Here is a 19,207-nt window from a genome sequence, read left to right as displayed (position 1 = left end):
GAGCTCCGTGCTCAGAGATCAATGTCCCCTTGGAATGACTCTAACGTTGCAGTGCGACACAACACATCGATATAAAAAAGCTCTATCGAGCTAGTATTAACGGAAATGATGTACCGATATTATCGCGACTTGGCGATATGCACGTCGAAATTTTTTAAATATTTTTAAAGGAAATATTAAATGATAGGAATGTATTATTAATTATGTATATTGCACCGCATTAATTAAATTCTTAAAACATTATTATTATCGAATTCGATCGGATGCACTCAGTGAGCATTGGTGCACATTAAAGTCGTACATAAATTGACGTAAAAATATATGTTTAATATAAATATAAAAACGGATTAAACTATAAAATCCTCAATACATGTTATGATGCTGTTGAGTAAAATCTGTATTTTATAATTTGAAATATTTGTATTTTACTTTCACATAGATTAAATCAATGTATAACGGCTTTAATATGCACATTAATGCGTCCAACTGAATTCGCTATATGTAATAAGCATAAAAAAATGCTGTGATACAAAAAATCTTAAAAATTATTGAAAATATTTCGTTTATTTATTAAAAAAGATCTTCAATATTCGCTATAACTTCGAAATTAGCCCTAGCAAATTTTAAATTGGAATAGCCCGACTTTCATTTGCGAACAATCGAACACAAGATAAGTTACGTCTTGGCGATTGGGTATCGATTACCCCGAATGGGTTACAGCGAGGAAATTGAGGGAAAAAGAGGGGAAAAAGGCACACCGTCTCCTTAACCTCGCTTTCTGCTTCCGCGAGCAAGGCAAACACCTTTCAGAATCTACCTCATGCGAGCTCTTCGAACGTGCTGCACACCGGTTCCACTTCGAAATGTGGCGACGTTCATCGCAACTTCATTTCCAGATAAGTGCCAGATACTTTATCGGAGGCAACTGTGCGTCATCGATCTCAATCACTATGGCAATTCTAAGAGGTACGCATGTAAAATATATGGAACCTATTAACTTTTTAAAAAAGACATTTTTTGCGAATATATCACATTTTTAAAATAACTTTACAAAGAGCTACAAGAGTTAATTACATATTTTTATGCACTTAGCAGAAAATGTCACATGTCTTTTACAATAAAATTTACATAAATCTAGACAAGTTTATAGAATACAGCTATATAACTTTTATCTATTTAGTATAATTGCTATCCTTTATGAATCTATTAAAGATAAAAATTTGCATTATACAAAATATTAAAAATATGGACTATTATTTTAATTAATTCAGTAGGTATATCAATGAATATATAAATAAACTTGTCATTTCAAGATCTACGGAAACGTAGCACCTATGCTAATTAGTCGAATCGATATCCAACCATCGAACCTTAATAAACTCGATTAACTGTATTAAACAAAAATTACATCATGCCAATTTCGTTGATTGCCCGATCACGTTGTTTTAACAATTAAAACATAACAAGTTCTTAATGAAGCAACAATTACTCTCTATATGTATATTGTGCAGTCTAAACTATTTCCCAATAAATTTGTCCGTTTTAAGTGCAATCTTGTTGGCGCTACGTAATTTATCGGACAAGCTTCCTGATTGTCAAATTTAACGAGCAAATAATGAATCACAGTTTATACTTAATTCCTCTCAACGACAGGGAAATCCATTCGCCAATAAATGCCTCTGTTTCATTGTCGAGCCTCGGCATCGATTGGTTCATGACATTCATGAGCTTTGAAACACTACGTTTCCAAATTCAATGCGACTCTCGAGATAATTATATTCTATCAATAAATACTATAATATGACTCTTTTATACCTAAAAGAAAATTTATATGAAATTTTATTTCATCGTTATATAAGCTTATAACGATTTGTACATGTTGCATTATTGGTTACGGCATTATATGGAAAAATTCGTCTTTTAAATTAATAAACTAATGAAATAATCATATAAAGAAGTTCGATTAATTTTGAAGTAGCAAAAGATATGTAAATATTAAGTATATGTAAGTGTACTTTTTAATTCGTTCTAAAAGCTATGTTTACCATCTCTTCCACGACGTTAACCCCAGCAAACATTCGCTACCATGAATTTGTTAATATCAACGCTGTTTGGCAGCTTAATTAACCGAAAAACCTTCAATCAACTGTACGAAAATGGAACATTTGATTAAACTTTTGACCGTTGAACGCGGACGAATGAAGTCTTCGAAAGAACGACGTCTCGATTGATCCCTTTTGGGGTTTCCAGCTGGATGCTTACTCACCCTTTGTCGATCACCCAAGGGTCGGATGCCCGCACAAGCTGTGACGTCGGCGGAAAACGTCGCACAGATCGGGCGTCAGCTGAAGCGAGCGAAGTATGACGTGCCTTGCACCAGCCGGTGCTTGCAGTGGTGAGAACGACGAGGTAACTTTTCACCACCGAGCACAACCGTCCTCACCATTCGAGGGTGCGCGGACGACTGAGGTCCGACCGTTGTCGTGGGTCGTGGGTGTAGCTGTGCGGTGGCAGCTGGCTCCCTCTCACTCTCTCACCCTTGGCGAGAAAGCGCACGCTCTCTTTTATCCATCAAGTTATACTCCCTCTTTCTCTTTCTCTCTCTTTCTCGTTCTCGTTTGGTCACGAATTCTCCCTTAACTTCTCGGAGCTTTTCGTCCTCCTCGCGCTCGTCGAAGCGCGTTCTTCGTTTATTCAACTCACTTCGTTCATCCAACGTTTTCCCTTAGTCTTTCCCTTATTTTCCATCCCATACTGCTCTTTGCTCACACTCTCAACTATTCTCGTCGCTCCGACGTCGATCTGACTCCCTCTTCTCTTCGCGTTCCCGCACGTTCCTCTCTTTTGCATTCCAAACTAATGTATCCTTTCTCCGATGTATATACATAATCCTCTCTTCTTCTATTGCTTCCTCCCTTTACAACAAAGCCATATCTCTTATTCTCTTGCTCCACCGTGTCTCAATCATCTCATTCACCCTGCCTTTCTTACGCGCGCGACTCTGAAACGTCGCTCTCGTCTTCTCTCCCTCTCTCTCTCTCTCTCTCTCTTTCTCTTCAATCCGCGTTATTTCACCCTCCGCTACCTACATCTCTCTTCGATCTACCTTCTATCTCCCTGTTGCATTATTTCATCTCTCTCGTATACACGCATACTGTCTTGGAAAATTTCACACCCTCTGGCAACCCAACACCCACAGCAAGAAAACGGACGCTGGACCCGATTCGTCGACCGAGTTTACCCGACTGCGGAGAAAGAGAGAGAGGGAGTTAGCTTCGATGAGGGGTGAACGAGTGAGTAGTAGTGGTCTGGTCAGCGGAAACGACAAAGACAAACGATGACAGCACGATCGTCGAGGCAAAACGAGCGAGAGAGAAAAACGAACCGTGCATCTGAGCGTCGATCGTCCTAGATGGGAAAGGGCCCGATTTATTGAATCCAGGGGACCTATCATGAACCTACTTGCAATTCCGATCGAAAACGCGAATTTCCGACAGCAATATTGTATGTGTTTTGCAACCATGAATCTTTTTCAAAATCGGTTTATATCAATCGTAAATGAAAGGAAAAAAGAGGAAAATATATATCGGTTGAAACTGGCTTCAAAAATATAATGTACAAAAATATCTGACAAAAATAATTCAAATTATAAATTTTAATTTAATTTTTGTGAAAAAATTATATGCAATTGCCTTTAATGATATATTCATAATTTAAATAGAATTTATAATTTAGTTTTATAAAAAATTGAAAATTATCGTAAGTTTAATATTTTGTATAAAGCTAGAACACATATGAACACTTAATGAACTAAAATAAATTAGTCCTTACTTCAAATGCATCCACGATCTAAATTGATTCTCTTAAAAAAAAAGATTGATTATTCGGCAAACCTGTCTATTGCCAGCTACTACGCTGCTCAAACGGAAAATCGAGTTATTTAGAGAAAGTCGCCCAATACGTTACGGTCTTTTAATGCGAACGTCCTTTGCAAAAGAATCTGCTTTAGTGCTATGTTAGCGAGATTCAACGATACGTATGTCAGAGCAGAGATTTTCGGAAGATTCATATCGCCCAGCGTGTAACGAAATTTATCGCAACATTCGTTTTCGAAATACAACGAATGTGCATGACGCAAAACAAATAACGAAGAGTCATTAATCTCGAAATCGAGTAATCTCAAAAGCTTTTTTCCCCATTTTAACGAAAATGATCAAATTACGATTGTTTGCAGGCAATGACATTTAATATAGTTTTATATATTTTCATATATTTTAATATTTAAAATTATTATAAGATTTAATATACATGCATGATAAAGTTTCTTATTTGTCGATTTCATCTCTTCTTTTTTCTCCTACACTGAAAAAAATATTTGCAGATTTTAAATAAATATTTACTCCAATAGCACTAACGAAATATTTATTTATAGTAAATAAATATTTATTCAAAATAAAATAGTTATGTTTAAATCGAATGAATATATGTATGCATTTAGTAAATATTTCGTTAGTACTATTGGAGTAAATATTTATTTAAAATTTGCAAATTTTTTTTCTGTGTGCATCATACAAAGTTAATACCGTTCGTTATAACCGCGTTATAACCGTTCGCTTAACTTTAGTTCGCATTCTCGCGCCTCGCACCTTCATGTTGCCTGTAACGTAGTCCAGCCATATGCGAAAAGCTGAAATTGACAATTTCTCATCAGACTAACTTAAACAGTTTGTGTGAAAATAACCGTGAATACCGACGATGTCGCGCCCAGTACGAAACATCCATGCAGACAGCTTTCAATTTGCCACGAAATAATTTACACTTTCCAGTACAGCGATTCCGTTGGGAAATTTATTGTGAATATGCATGCAGTACTTATGAATATGAATATGAGAAAATTATTATGCCAACGACGGTGTGCGATGCAGGAAGTTCGCACGCAGAGAAGCTCTTCTGTCTCCATCTCCCTTGCTCTGCCACCCTATCTCTTTTCTTCTTTCTTTCCTTACTTATCCTTCTTCTCTCTCGAGCTCGCTCATTTTCAAAATCCTCAAAAAGCTTTACGAAGCGAACGAATAGAAAAGTTATTGCATCGCATAATTGACGATAGAAATTAAATTTGCGTAAATAAATGACTTGCATCTGAAAATCGCGACTATATGTAACAGTGCAACAAATTACGTTTTAATACATAGAACGTTTCTGTAATGTTTCCTAGGTAAGTCACGACGACCACATTACTCGTGATTTAGCGCAATGGTCAGGAAACGTCTGTGTGCAACACGTGCACGCATTAAAGTAAACTTTAAGCTATTTATTCCAGAAGTAGAAACATGTAAGCTGCAAATCAACTTGAATGACGTATAAATAATCTAACGTCACAAAGTAAAGTTTACTCTATCCGAATGAATAAATCATGGAAGAGGTATATTGATGTATATACCAAAATAATATAAACATTTATGAATAAATTAATAAATATTTCTAGGAGAAATTTAAGACTCGTATTCGTAGTTGATAACACGATACACATCTCAAAAGCGAGATCTGCTGGAATAAATGATATGAGACCCAAAAGGAATGAAAAACCTCCCTAGCTGTAATATTGCTTTCATGAAATTTTCATGTTCTCAGATTAATTTTCATAAATCTGCATTTATAAATTTGCATATCAATATCTAATTATATTTATGTCTAGTTATTAACATCGCGCGTTTGTACATACACTATCAAAATTATTTTTAATACAATATATTAAAAATATATTTTTCTAAAGTCAAATATATAAATTTTAATTAATGCGGAATTTATTTTCTAAGAAAATCTAAAAAAACTTTTTTAATAACTCGTAAAATTATTGGATCTTATATCATGTTATAATTTTTTCTAAACAAAAGATTACCGTAAAATCGGAGTTTTTCAAGAATCGCTATAAGCATAATTCTATATTATGAGCTATTTCTATATTATTTAAATTATTTGTTACTTTCTTTACTTTAATATTTACTTTTATATTTGCTGTTTGCCGCATAAATTTCAAGCAAATGGTATATTTCACAATTAATATTACGTAATATAACGTAGAAATGCAACAAAACATAGCAGTAAATAACAAGCATTCACGAATTATATTTTGTAAGCTCTGTATATGAATACAAGTGCATTTTTATATACACAATAAATCCCATGTTAAATAGCAACAAATAATTACAAAGTAAATATTTGTTATATTATTTGCTTTTTTACTTGCCAGTTTGCCTCATAAATTTCAAATAAATGATATATTTCGCAATTAGTACATTGAAATACAAAAAGCAAAAAAATAAAAAGACAACATAGTGATAAAAATGTCAATTAACCGTAATATTAACCATATAGTCTGATATCAGGCTATCTATTGCATCCATTTTAAGACAATGGATTTGAGATATTATATTTATCTATACTACTTTTATTATAATTCGAGCATATCTACATATGTACATCTAGATAAATTTAACATAATTGTCATAGATCTATTACTTTATTACAATATACATTACAATAAGAAAATTAATTTGTCATTCACCAGTACAATATGCAGCGGAATTGTAGATTACATTAAAACTATGATAATCTGTAAAATATAATATAATATTACAAGAACCAGATTATAGCAACGCTTAAAAATAATGATAAGTATTTTTACTAAAATAATATTGTATGTATCAAATTCTATATTTTTATGATTTAAAAATATTTATATTTAATAAAATGGTTATGTAACTTTCGAAAAAATATTCGTTTCAAATATAAGCTTTTATAAGCTTTCATAAATAAAACTCTGTTTTTAATTTTTGCTTAAAAATCATCTAAATGAATGAACGAAATAAATAAGAAATTAAATGAGAAAATAAACGATCAATAAAAGTATTAATGGATTATTTATAATAGATTATTTTATATCCTTATTAAATTGCTTTGTAGTAATGCCCAATGACCCCTCTCAGATTTTTTTGTTGCAATCACACAAAACAACATTCGTGAAAACATGATTGTGCAAATTAAATATGGAATACGATCGTGCAACACTGTATACAGCATTCCCAAAATAAAATTAATTAAAACGCAACCAATTGTCAGCAACATAAAAACGGATATTCTATGATCACTTTAAACATATTAATTTAAAATTGTCAATTCCTATCGATTGAATTTGTACTTTAAACAAATAAATTGCGCAACATATACAGTGAGTGCAAAAAATATTCGTACAAGGAAATTTTTTATAAAAAAAAGTCTTATTTGTAGAAAATAAACATTAATTAGCAATTTTATACAATGAATACATTCTGTTCTAACATAAACAAACGAGCTTTGTATATATTCTTGATTTTAGAAACTAAATTCCTCGATTGTACAAATACTTTTTGAGCATCCAAACGATAGAATTTTTAATTCTTATTGTTTATAGCCGGCATATTAAAGTTTTATATTTTAATGATATATTTATTTACTAAGTTTTAAATTATAACGATAAATCTTTGGCTTGTAGCCCTATACCTTTTTGTTTTTTGATCTTATTGAGCCTTATTACTATTACATTTTAATTTTCGCTTATTTTTCAGATGATATATTTTCTATAATTAATACACATCTTTTTAGTATATATAATTTTAAGAAACATACAGTCTATTTTATTTTTTATGGATAAGTTGTTAATTACCCAGCAAGAAATGATCGTCAATTAAATGTCGAATCAACGTAAAATTGGTGTTGAAATCATCGTATCGATATCGATTCGACATTAATTCGATGACTCATTTCTCTCGCTAGATAATATTTACTTTTTAAAAATAAAGTTTCTTTAACAAATATTTTCTCTGTACGAATACTTTTTGCACTCACTGTATGTTCGTTTCGATAAATACCCAACCCATTGATTCGCTTAAAAGTCTTTAATCACAAAAGTAAATACGCGAGCTGATAATATTACGGAATAATCGTGTAAATTATCTCTTCCTATATCGTGATTATAATTTTAATGATAATGCAATACATGGATCGGCACGCGCTGCTGCTTGCCTGTTTGAGCCTCGTCGTGCAAGTGACAACACCGAATACGGAGACCTTTATGTAAGCACTATGCTAGGCTTAGGATCCGACTTGACGCGATAAACTTTTCGAAGTACATTAAACTTAGAATTTATCAGTACAGCTCAATATTTTACGTTGATTTTCTACGTCATCATATACCTCGTGTTATCATTCATGCTGCAAAATTCGAGCAAACAGGAAGTGCCACGAACTACGTTATTATCCCTTAACACGTGATCATAGCTATGAAAAAGTACAAATATTCCTTACGAAAAATTAATTACTATTGCGAATTTATTAAATTGTTATTATCGATCTGTAAGCGACCTATCAAGGCGACAGCTGCAACTTATCCAAGCAGATATATCGTGCAATTATTATCCATTCGATAGAAGATGCAAATTTTAATTTATTGTGTCGTGATACTTACGGATAATATTTCTTTAGCACGATGCTTATTGATTCAAATATATCTCGTATCCTGCTTTAAATGTTTTGTCAATATTTAATTTGTCCATTACGATTTTCGGATTAAGAGAACGACGACGTAATACTGCAATCATTGGATCAATTAGTTCAGGTACTGATTGATACATAGAGCGTGAAATAATTCATGAATCACTAAATCGCGTAATTTACGTAATGGAAAGCTGCAATATATGCCGTCATAATATATATCTGCTTACCTGTTCATTAACAACTAATCAAAAATATGAGGAATAAAATATCTGACCTAAAATTATTTTATAAAGCTTTAAATATTCACGATAAACTGATTTTTTACGGTATATAAAAGAGTGTATTGTTTACATATAAAATATTAGGAAGAAAAGGAAATTAATTGTTTATTAATAATATTTTGTATACTTTTTTTGCAAGATTGCGAGGAGATAAAATTACCGATGTACATAATTCTGTAACTTTACTGATAATGAATAAAGATCATTATTTTAGCATATTACAGTTTGCACAATAGCAACTATAATCACAATTTAACGGAATGACCTATAAAGTAACTGCTCGCAATAGTAAAATATGATGGAACGAAACTGCTGGATTTCCGGATAAACATTGCGGGGAAAACAAGGATGGCGCCGCAATGTCGCATGTTTCTGGCGCTATGCGTTCTTCATGTTAGAAGACACAAACATTAACAATTATCCTATTTCTGTCAACGACTGAATCGCAAAATGCACAAGAAATTCAACTACATTGCAACTGTGATTAAATACATATTTAATAACTTGAGAATATAATTACTAAATATCGAAATAAATGTATTTTAAATATTATATAATTAACTTTGACATAATCAACATAAATTAATTAACATTAATTTAATTAAATAATCTAACTCATATTATAGAAACTAAAAAAATATTTTTTATACATTTTGGATGTATATAACTTTTTCATAATTATTGCACTTTGAGAATTAAAACTGTATCAAATATCGATAGAATTTAAAGCATGTCTTTACATTACCCAATCATGAGTACTTCATTTTGTAATGCGTTTTGAATAATTCATGTTTTTTGAGATCTCAATATATTTTAGTGAATTAAATAATGGTACTAAAATCTGATTATTTTCCTTTATTTAATAATATAACTTTATTTAATAAATAAAACATTCATTTCGTGCGCGTTATTCCATTCTTATCCTTTTGAAAAGTTGCACGATAACCAGAAATGATAGTGATTGAATCAATATATCAGATAATCAAATAGAGTAGATGTCAAAATGGGACAAACGCTCATCGTTTAACCTGCCGACTACGTGCACTCAAAAATAGTTCAAACTCATTCATCTCGGCAATGTGTCAGCGTTCTCGTAATTTATTCATCCCTTCGCCCTCTTTCTCTGATCTATCCTCTGACGTCACAGTGACCCTTAAAGCCCATCCGGTTCTCGCGATTGCGTCGCAGCAAGCGGTTGACACGGTCCAACTTTTTCCTGGCAAACAAACGACATGGAAGAGAATTTAATATGAGCTGACAGCAGATCTCCGTTCGTATCGCGAATACTATAAATTCGTAAAAAGAATCGGATGTGTTTGCACTTGCAGAATAATGCATTGTTTCCGCTTGCTTGGTACTCTTTTCGAAAAAGTGTCGTGGTAAACAGCATGCATAGATAAAGACGTATGCTCTATATAGGTATATGCATTAATTAAATCACGATTTTAGACATTCAAATAGTTCAATACAAATTCAATAATAAGTTAAACAAGACTGCTATATAAATAAATCAAATTAACAAGAAAGTCAAATACGGTCGAGGCTAGATATTCGTACCTAATAATTTTTATATAAATTTTAAATACATCTTTCAGTTATATAAATTGCTCGCCAATTACTGTCGGACTTGTAATACAATCATAAACTGAAATAATAACCTCACAAATTAAATAGAGCATCGATTTAATAATAGTGCTATTAGTATTTTAAAATACTGTAAAGAGAAAGAATAGTAAAGAATTCAAATATTTCTCTATTTAACGTATCAATACTCATAAATTTACTTTTAAAAAGTTTAAGAACACAGAACATAAAATGCATTTATTTTGTTTATTCACATTACAAATTTGATCAACAATGTTGTTATATCTGACTTTTTATTCCATTTGTTTCAAAAATTAATTATAACGAACAGAGAAATGCAATACTTGTAATTTAATTTTATATGTATTATGATTTCGTTGAAATATACAACATACATACATCAAATATCGTAAAAAAATAACAACTAGGTAGATAAATGAAAAATAAAAGAGTAAAGAAAAATGGACGTTATTGTGTTTCATCCGTCAATCGCGCAAACGTTTAAAAATTGGGTGAAATTTCGTTCACATCCAAATTTGTTTTAATCGAGTTTTCGATATAGAAGAGCCCGCCAATTTGCGCTCTAATTATATGTACCAAATCAATTTCCCTCTCCCACCCCGCAGCTTTGCTGTATGCCGACAGTCGTCGTTACGATATTAAGCCGAATATGTGCTGAGCATACCAATCAACGCTCGGCAAAGCTTATTCATCCGGCGACATTAATTCGTCTACAATTAGAGCGAAATGGTAACGATATGGTAGTAGAATGTATTGGTTTTAATCCCTACATTCACCGACAAAAGCAAAAAGTTAAACAACGAATATAAAATCTATATTGCAGATTGATAATTTATTTTTGGGGTTTTCTATCTTCAGTTATATTAAAATTCACAAAGCAATTTTATAGATCATAAATGTAAAAGAGAATCGTAACATTTCAGTTTTCCAAAATTATAATTCTAACTAACTCTATAACTGCATACATGTTACCGTATAACATGCTTTTTATTAATATTTATATGTTATACATACATTTATCAATTTTTATAATTATATTTGTAATTAAAATTTATTCTTGTAACGTATTTTATATATCTTAACTATTTAGTCAACAATGTTTGTATTATAAGATTAAAAAACGATTAGAAGGAGGTAAATGACATTAATCTCGCAAGAGAAAAATTATACTAATTAGTATAAGGATGAATTAGGTCAATGAAGATTAATGATATCAGCTTTTAAAAATAATTATTATGTAACGGTGTCCTTCCTTTTCAAAGATGAATTATTATACTAATAACGTTATATATATTCTCTAGAAAATAATTAAACATATTATTTTATCAAAAATTATATTGTTATCAAAATTTAACGATTTAAATGCTTGACATTTCGAAGACAATTTAAAATTTTTTTTTTAATCATTATATATTAATAAATACACATAATAATTTTTCATTGACGTTTTTCTATTTTTATTTTTTTAAATTTACAAAATTTTTCTTGTGTTAAAATCTAGAATATATTAAACTCAACATTTTAATCAATATTTGACATCTTAGAGGTATAATTTTATTTTTTAACAAATTACGATAAATTTTATTTAGTCTAATTTAAAATCTTAAATTAAAATATTGAAAAGTGTTTTAGGATTCATCGATAGCTATTCTTTGTGAAATGAGAAAAATGAAAAAAGAATAAAAAAGAGAAAATCGCAGGCGAGTTTTCTCGTCGAAACAGAACTATCGGCTCGTTATCGTTTTCTTTACTTTTGCACGGTGGTTTATCCACGAACACATTGAAGCGTAATTTCACCGTCGCAACGCGTCGCATCTCGACCGGAAATGGAAGGAATCGGTGGGCCACCACCTTGTAATTTCCGGCAGAGCGAGATGACTGAATCGAAAGAGAAAGGAAGAAAGAAACATCGAGAACAAATTCGTGATTGTTTCGCTATTGGCATGTTGTGACGATAGGTCTTTTTGCTCTTGTACGAACATGTTGTTGTTTCCGTTAAAAAGAACGTTTGATAGCTCGAGAACTGTTTGTTCAAAATATTCTTTTTGTTATGCATACTTCACATTTTATTAACATAGTAATATTATAACGGCGATCTGGCTGCTGATAATGTTAGCTTAACAAAAATATATTTTGAAAGCATGAACGATTTTATCCTTTTTGCTCCAATTTCGATATAACGAATATACTTTTTCTTCTTTATAAATAAAGGAACAGTTTTAAAATTACACATTGCCATCATCAACTCGGTAAGAAATTACAGCAAAAATCAGTAAAACTTCTTTCAGTCACCTTAAGCTAAATTATTCTCATGACTACATATCTACAAATTATTTCGTCGTCTTTTTATATCGCTCAAATACTGCGAGCTCGAGAAACCTACAATTTGCTCCGAATGTTCGATGGTATGGTATATTCTGCGGTTATTATCGCGTTCTGCTTTCGACTGTCAGCATGTCGGTGACAGGCCAGTCCTAATTGAATTTTCGCACAGGCCTTTCATAGGGATACATCCGGCCTGTGCCTCTACATACTCTAGGTATGCCGCTACGTCGCGCGGAGCTAATTAGCCGTCGTGTGACATTGCCTTTGATCCCCGTAAATTAATAATGGCACAGCACTGCCTCGACAGGGAATTCAATTCGGCTCCCGCTACTGATGTTTTTAGCATTCTCTCCTTTAGAAACTCAAGAGGCTTTGGTTTTATTCGCACTGTGATTATCAACAATTAATTGTTCAAAAAATAAAAATGTCAAATATTGATTAAAATACTAAGCTTAATATATAAAGGAGAATTACCAATACTAATAAGTCTCCTAAAGAGATCCCTTAATTTTTCAGCCTATTTTGTCATTTTTGTTTATCTTACGAAAAAGTTAATTATTGCAAAATTGCAAAAAAATATAAAAACTACTAAATTATAAAAACTACTATGTATTATCTCTGATAGAAGATACTCTATAGTTTGTGTATTATATGTTCTAAAGTTTTACTTTCAACTCTTGTTTAAGAAATATTATCAAAAACAGAGAGAGAGAGAGAGAGAGAGAGAGTGTATAGTCGTTGGTAATTTTCCATTACAGCATAAAAAGAAAATTTTAGAAAAAAAAGAAAGTTGAATAAATAAAATTTTTAAAGTGTTTGTATTAATAAATATGAAGTAAATAATAATGTTTTTTATTATTAAATATTATTTATTGTTTTTTCTAATATTGTTGAACAATCTAGTAATATTGAAAAATAAAAATAGCTCAATAAACAAGCGAATTAATGTGTCATACAATGTCAAAAAAAGTAATAACCATTCGCCTTTATATTGGGGTTGCACATGTGAACAAATTGCACCAATAAACGTATTGGATTTTTAGCGTTCTCCCTTTTCCCATCGTATCGCCTTTCCGGTCGCTTTTATTATCACCTCGCCATGTCCCTGTGTTATATAGCCGTGTGCGTGTCACTGTTATCTTCGATTGAGATAGTTGCACTTTATACATTGTCCGTGACAGGCGTTTCTGTAACGCGAGACAAGAGCTGATGGAACGACGATAAAGTGGACGCACGAAACAGCAGTACGTGATACCAAAGGTGTAAACCAGGAACATTCCTCTCTTGCAATTTTTCTCGCGTCCGTGATTCTCCTGAAATCGCGTGAGATAAAGATTGCTTGAATCTGCACTCTATATGGAAGAAGAATTATTCTGCAGACGTTGCTAAATCGATATGTGTTGGTATGTTTGGATATTTTTAAATAACCAAAATAGTAAAAAACAGTATGTGATAGATAAATCTCTCTTAAAACAGTAATCTAAAAATTCCACTAAATAGTAAAAATAGTAATCTAAAAATGGTAATCCAGAAAACATTGCAGTAAAATGATTGTATTCTTTTTATCTTTACACAAAAAGAATTATTGAAAAAAAATGTTTATCTTTTTTGTTAAAATATCGATCAAACTTCAAATTATTTCTAAAAATTATCAACTATGTTAACTTGCGAACATGTATCCTAAATAAACGGATTTGATGAGATTAGTGCAGAAACGTCACTCAGGCTGTGCTTCCGCTCTCTAAATACCAAAATATCACACAAGTGACGGAGTGTGTCGTATAGAGAATTCTGAAATGACATTATATACGATTTCAAGGATGATTTTATAGCAGTCTAACAAAACTTATAATTGCATTTTCATCATTAACTGTGGACCTTAATGAATACACTGCCTCTAAAGCTTCCTATCTTAATATCGTAAAAACCAAAGAAATTCGACTAAAAAAAGAAATCGTTTTTTTATTACTTTACAGTTTGTTAATATAAAAGTGTCTAGTTTAAAGAGAGAGAAAGACTTAAACCAAGCAATATACTATTAAGAAGATAATAATTTTATTGGATATATTTATAAAATAATTCCTAATTTTATTAGTCAAATTTACTAAATAAAATTTGAGTTTAAAATATTTATAAAGCAACAGAATATTTATAAAATAACACATTTATTTATAAAGTAATGAAATATATATTAAATAATGTAAATCAGTTTGGGAGAATTTATTTATTTAAAATTATACAGAAATCTGTAGATATATCATTAGGATCATTATTCTACATTAATGAATAAAGAATAATTATTATTGACACAAAGTAACGTAATGTTAGCAAATACGTTCATGCAAATTTCGACGGGATGAATATTTTGTCCCTTATCAGAAGATAAAATCTCGTAATAAGTATTGTTATTACTTATTAGCATAAATATTGTAAGCTGTCGGAGAAAGATGCGTGCTTATCACACGTCTTTAAATCTCGATACTATGAATCGTAAAGCATTTCGTATATTGCGCGTGTAAAGAAGAAGCTTCGCAAAATGGGTATCCAATAATAATTTTACTGAATTTTACCAAATGAAGGAATATCTGAATGAATATAATTTTGTCAGGTAATATAAAAGATAATACATAAAAAAGGATCTCATTTTTTTGAAAATTGTGTCATTTTTTAAATTAAAGAGAGAGAATTATCGTTATTAAAATCTAGAAATAAGACTAGATAAAATTACTAGATAGAATCAATAAGAAAAAATTTTCTTTGTATTTTAGAAAGTAAGGATTTAAAAATTATTTGAAATATTATAAAAGACAGAAAGATCCATTGGAATATATTTCAAGGAAATATTTTATACTTTTTAAATCCAATCCAAAATATATAGGCAAAATATACACAAGCGATTGTATAAAAAAAAAAATCTTGAAGAAAAAATCCGTTTTGTCATTAAAAAGAAAATTTCAGCGGATCTATAAATTTTAAAGTAGGACGAGAAATTTTTCCAAGAACCGCCCTTACCTTCGCTTTAGTCCGGCGATCAAATTTTATACTGGCTTTGCAGCGACGACGACGGCACACGCAAAATAAGATCGTTCATCGTCAGTAAAGGTTGACGCAGTGCTCACATACAGCGAGAATATGAGAGAAAGGGAAAAAGAAAAGGAGTGAGAGAAATATAGGACAAAAAATGGTTTCCACGTTACTCTTCGCTCTTCCCTATTTTTCATCATCCGACCTCGGTGATGCTCTCCCGACCGTTCTTTCATTTACGCGAGAGAAACAGGAGGCAAGAGCTGAAAGCTTTCTGAATTCGAACCTTCTCTCTCCGGGTTTCGTATATCCAGGTCTTTGTCTTCCTCTCCCTCACTCTCTATTTCCTTTCGTCAGTATCCTCACGTTTCCTCTCTCGCATTAATATACCGACGACTCAGGATTAAGCACGTCTACGGTTTATCTCCTTCTTGCAATACATTTAGGTACCTCCACGCATGCCCCGACCTGCGTAGAATAGGACGAAAAGCTCATTTACCGAGGAGCTTTATCCTATTTCCGCCACGCGACAACTCTCGAATCCGAGAGAGCGACTCGACAATGTTGACAAAATATGTACGGTACACACGATAAAAATGCAGTGAAGGAATTATATGTAAAAATCATCTGACACTTGCACTTCTCGCGAAGATTCAACTTTCGAATGTGAAAAATCGAACTGATTTGAATCCATCAGCGCAGCAGAAAATTCAAACATCGCAGCTATTGTCCCATGTAGAAAAGAAAATGCAAAATGTCAATTTACTTTGAATGCAAGAGGTTTCGCAGAACCATACGGAAAGCATTGGTAATCTGTAAAAATTAATGAAAATTTTGAAAATAGAAACTTCATTTCAAAAGGAGCAGAAGTGTCACGATACTCAAGAGAGTAAACGTACAGATCGAATATATACGAAACTAGGTCGTCCAGAATGTGTAATGAGACACGGAAGAATGAACATATCCAAACCGAGTTTATTTAAAATCTTTTTATGTATTTTACTGTAAAAAGTATTTTTATGTATTATTACTTAAAATTCTTTTTATGTATCTCACCATTTCGATGATATTCGCTCAGACAATTGAAAACACTTCTCCTTGTTAGTTTATACGTGCTATGAAAAACTGTGATTAAATTTAGTGAGTCGCACTTTACATCGCCAATTTATTTTCGTTGCTCATGTACTTTTATATTCATTATATTCATTATACTGTTGTCTTACTACCATCCTTTTTTGCTATTTGAAATCTTAATGTTTTTAATCTGTTCTAATTTATTTTGCTCGATAAATACGACGATTATTTTGTCACACTTGAAATGCTGCAGTAATCAAAGACTACAAAACCATGAATAAATACATACTACGAACATAAATGCGATTAGAAATAGAAAGCTAAATAATTCTCAGGTAGCAAAATTGTACGTGCTTCTAGAAACTTCTCGTATAAAATATACAAAAAGAACAATGTTGCGACTTCATTTGTGTCGAAGATCGCCATCGTTTGCATTGAATTACATCCAGTGCACTTGCAAAAATACATTCGCGTTTGCATTTTTCTATTTTCATTTAACATTTTCTTTAAACAGCATTTACTATCTGTTTTATTAAAAACTAAAATAACCATTAATTATTACATCTGTGAGTTTCTTTCTGATCTAAATTACTAATTGTATAGGATATAATCAATAAATAAACACGTTTTTATACGCGTATCTCACGAGCGAATATAGAATCATGTGAATATATGAGTAAGAAAAAAGGTAGAATCATGAAATATAGTGAAATAAGGTAAGGAATGGGAACATCGATTTCGCATCAAAGTCCGAGCGTCTGTAGAAACTCTATTAAGTATCCTTTATATTTCTTGCATTTATGACATTTTTATCATATTCAGTTATGAATCATTGAAATAGCGATACAACAGTAATGTAATAATCAGATAAAAATAGTAAAATTTCTCTATATTATATTAATTTCAGACTTTAAAAAAAGAAATTTTTTTAACTTCTATTTATTTATATTTTATTTAAATCTACACTAATTTTTTTAACTTCTATTTATTTATATTTGATTTAAATCTACACAATTACATAAAAGGAAAACAACAAAAATATTACAAATACTATGGTAAATATATTGTTCAGTTTTTGTTTGTTATTATTAGAATTTAAAAAACTGAATATATGTACCTATAAAGTCAATGATCTAAATTTTGAGTTTTCATATCTAAGACTAGACTATGTGAAGATATATGTATATATATTATTGAAAGTTTATTAGAAAATTGAATTTAATATACATTAAGTAATAATCAATTCTAAATTTATCAAAATATTGGGAAGGTAATTTGTATAAGGTAATATAAAAATATAAACGCGACTAAAATAAAACACAATTAGAATCATGTCGAGAATAAGAATTATCATTTGATTATAATATGTAAGCCTAGAAAATAAGACATGCGTTATAGTAGTTGATTTACTAAAATATTTCCGTTGCGTAGAATAATAAACATGATAAAAAAGGTCAAAAAAGCATTCCTGTTTTTTTTTCATTAATGATTATCTTTACAGCTTATACAAAATAGCCTTCTATTTTTTCATATAAATAAAGACTTACATTGCTCTGCATTTTATTAATAGAATTTACAAAAATTATCAATTACGTCGGAACTCTGCATTTATTAGTAAGGTAATATTACTAGGGAAATTTTTGTTACAATTATTACTTATTAACAATTTTCTATGAGAACTTGCTTCCGTGTATGAGAATACATTTTGCGTTCGACGCTTAATTTTTTCTTCTAACAAAAGTTTTATGAACTACCTAATTACGAAGCATAATGTTCCGTTTATTTGAAATTACAACATTTATGTTCTTCTAACGTACATATTAAATAAATATTACTTATGCATTATTCTCATAAACTTTTGTATTGTATAAGCGAATTTATTTTCTGACTTATTTGCTAACTGAATTTACCTACTACGGATAATAGGATAATAGTTAGATACTGTATGGCATTTTTAAATAACATATCGAGAAAGCAATTAAGCAAGAGAAACAAAAATTTATAAAATTCTGTTTTATTCAAGAGACTAACATTATATAAATTCGAAGGTTAACCACATACGTGGCATTAGTCACTAATTTTAAATAAACTTGTCAAATAGTTTGCCCAAGTATACTTGATAAGATTATACAATACTTGAACGTGTGTGGTCAGCCTAAGTACAAATCAAGGTATAATATTTATCGACAGGTTGATATATTATAATATATACATATCTGTATGTGACAGATTTAATAGTAACAAGAAATATAAATTTATAAAAATATAATTCTATCGCGTTCTGTCACATGTATTATATTTATAATATTATATCCCCATGTGTGTCACGTATAACACGCACCGGTAGGAATGGTGTTTCTCGGCAT

At 30.8% G+C, this 19,207-nt stretch overlaps 1 protein-coding gene across 1 annotated transcript in view; it reads right to left on the bottom strand.

Annotated features, from left to right (window-relative positions):
* The window catches only part of LOC108724788 (uncharacterized), a 140,339-nt gene extending 138,005 nt beyond the window's left edge, over window positions 1-2,334 (bottom strand). Inside the window, exon 1 of the mRNA XM_018451402.1 lies at window positions 2,267-2,334. The gene's annotated coding sequence lies outside the window, so the exon portion shown is untranslated. The remainder of the gene's footprint in view (window positions 1-2,266) is intronic.
* Window positions 2,335-19,207: the final 16,873 nt, after the last annotated feature.

This window comes from Mycetomoellerius zeteki, unplaced genomic scaffold, assembly GCF_001594055.1.
Source record: "Mycetomoellerius zeteki isolate Tzet28-1 unplaced genomic scaffold, Tzet1.0 scaffold310, whole genome shotgun sequence".
NCBI lineage: Eukaryota > Metazoa > Arthropoda > Insecta > Hymenoptera > Formicidae > Mycetomoellerius > Mycetomoellerius zeteki.
This window is presented reverse-complemented; position numbering and strand designations above follow the sequence as displayed.